This window comes from Triticum dicoccoides, chromosome 2B (genome assembly GCF_002162155.2).
Source record: "Triticum dicoccoides isolate Atlit2015 ecotype Zavitan chromosome 2B, WEW_v2.0, whole genome shotgun sequence".
NCBI classification, from domain to species: domain Eukaryota; kingdom Viridiplantae; phylum Streptophyta; class Magnoliopsida; order Poales; family Poaceae; genus Triticum; species Triticum dicoccoides.
The window spans coordinates 397,523,750-397,526,789 of NC_041383.1; positions in this window are offsets into that span (position 1 = coordinate 397,523,750).

Here is a 3,040-nt window from a genome sequence, read left to right on the forward strand (position 1 = left end):
GCATGTCATCTCTAAGGATGGTATTGCCGTCAACCCTGAACGAGTCCAGGCTATTCTTGATTGGACTCCTCCGAAGAATGTTAAGCAAGTCAGAAGTTTTCTCGGTCTCGCCAGTTATTGCCGTCGATTCGTCGAGAACTTCTCCAAGATCGCCAGGCCCCTGACTAACCTATTGCATAAGGGCGTCAAGTTCCACTGGACAGACAAATGTCAGGAAAGCTTCCAGGCACTCAAAGACAAGTTGACTTCTGCCCCAGTACTAGCTCCACCTGATACTAAGAAGGACTTCGTCATTTACTGCGACGCTTCCCGTCAAGGATTAGGCTGTGTCCTAATGCAGGAGCGCAAAGTGGTTGCTTATGCCTCTCGGCAATTGCGCCCTCACGAAGAGAACTACCCAGTTCACGACCTCGAACTTGCTGCTGTCATTCATGCGCTAAAACAGTGGCGACATTACCTACTCGGTAATCGCTGCGAGATCTTCACTGACCACCAAAGTCTGAAGTATCTGTTTACTCAGCCAGACCTGAACCTCCGTCAGCAGAGATGGATGGAGACTGTTGCAGACTTTGATTTGGGTATTTCCTATACACCAGGCAAGGCTAATGTAATGGCTGATGCCTTGAGCCGCAAGTCTTACTGCAACCACCTCCAGGTTCACAAAGTTCAGCCCTCACTCGTTGAAGAATTCAGAAAGCTGAACCTCCATATTGTTCCTCCGGGTGCACTCGCTCCCCCTCCTCCGGAGTTACGCAAGATGAACCTCCATGTTGTTTCCAGGGGTTCTCTCAATACCCTGGTTGCGAAACCAGATCTTGTGGACACCATCAAATGGATACAGAAATGTGACGATGAAGTCGAGAGGATTAAACGTTATCTCGCAGAAGGAAAGCCCTCATTCTTCACTGTGGATGACGCAGGCACCCTATTCTTCAAAGGTCGCCTAGTGGTACCGAGTAAGAGGGAAAACCTAAATCTAACTCCAAAAGTTATGAAAGAAGCTCATGATACGCCTTTGTCTATTCATCCTGGTAGTACAAAGATGTACCAAGACATCCGCCAGAGATTCTGGTGGTCTAACATGAAACAAGACATTGCTCGTTATGTTGCTGAATGTGACGTTTGCCGTCGTATCAAAGCAGAACATCAAAGGCCTGCTGGAACTCTGCAACCTATCTCTATTCTTGAATGGAAATGGGACCATGTTGAAATGGACTTCGTCACTGGATTCCCCAAATCGCAGAAAGGCAATGATGCTATTCTTGTTGTCATTGACCGACTTTCTAAAGTTGCACATTTTCTGGCTGTCAAGGAAACGATCACTGCTAGTCAGCTGGCAAACCTCTACATGACCAGAATTGTCTCGCTTCACGGTATTCCATTGGTAATCAGTTCAGACCGTGGCAGCTTATTCACTTCAAGATTCTGGGCAAGTTTCCAAGAAGCTATGGGCACTCATCTGTCTTTCAGCACTGCGTTTCATCCGCAGTCACAAGGGCAAGTTGAACGTGTCAACCAAGTTCTCGAAGACATGCTTCGAGCTTGTGTTATTTCCTTCGGCAAGAAATGGGAGGAATCTCTCCCGTATGCTGAGTTCTCTTATAATAATAGCTATCAAGCTAGTCTGAAGATGGCCCCCTTCGAAGTGTTATATGGACGAAAGTGCCGAACCCCTCTGAACTGGTCAGAAACTGGGGAACGTCCACTCTTCGGTCCGGATATTATCCAAAATGCCGAAGAGCAAGTCCGCATTATTCGCGAGAATCTCAAGACTGCTCAGTCACGTCAAAAGAGTAATTATGACCGTCATCATAAAGACATGGTCTATCAACCTGGCGAAAAGGCCTATCTTCGCGTTACACCAATGAAGGGTGCTCACCGCTTCGGGATCAAGGGCAAGCTAGCTCCTTGCTATATTGGCCCATTCACTATTCTCGAGAGGCGTGGAAAGGTGGCATATCAACTGGAGCTTCCGTCGAACCTTTCTCAGGTTCACGATGTGTTCCACGTGTCGCAGCTCCGTCGCTGCTTCAAGGACCCAATCCGAGCAGTGGATCATGAAGTGCTCGAATTGCAACAGGACCTCTCCTATAAAGAGCATCCGGTCCGCATTCTCGATCAAGCTGAACGCCGCACACGCCAGAAGGCGATCAAGTTCCTCAAAGTTCAGTGGTCGCACCATTCTGAAGATGAAGCCACTTGGGAACGTGAGGATCGCCTGCGTGATGAATACCCCGCACTGTTTCCTTCTACCTCCTAAATCTCGGGACGAGATTTCTTGTAGTGGAGGAGATTTGTAATGCCCGGATAATTAGACTACAGTAATCCCTTGCTAATGATACCACGTCACCTCGACTACTGTTGATAATCTCGCGTTAGTTCAAAACTAATTCAAATTCAAATTGAATTAAAAGCAAACATCAAAAGTTTTCAAACTTTAAAACTAAAATGTTCAAGTTGTAGAAAATAAATCATAAATAATATTGATGCAGAAACCACATTTTTGTAAAGTGTTTAGATGCACTAAGGTAATTAAAGTAGCAGCAAAACATTTAACTAATACCTTTTTCAAATAATAAAATATTAAACCATTTTATTTAGCTGTCCAAATTAATGTGGCAGTGTTGTATTCCTAAATACTAATTTAGGTGTTGAAATTAAATTTTACAAAAACTAAATTAAATTAATTATTAAGAGAAACAGAAAAGAAAATTATGAAAAGATAAAAGGAAAGCAAACAAAAAAAAGGAACCAGCAGCCCCCGGCCCAACTGGGCCATGTCCCAGCCAGGCCGGCCCACCCCAGCGCCCTACTAGGCCACCCCGACCCCCTGGTCAAACCCTAACCCCATCCCACTCCCCACTCGCCCCCACGTCTCTCTCTCGTCCCCCTCCCGATCCGATCTGGATCGGGGCGACGACCCCGACGACTGCGCCCCGTTCGCTGCCGCTCGAGGGCCTCCTCAACTCGCCGGACCGCTCCGCCGTCGCCGGAGCCCTTCCCCGCCATCCTGCATCCCCTGCGCCACGCCGGACCTCCT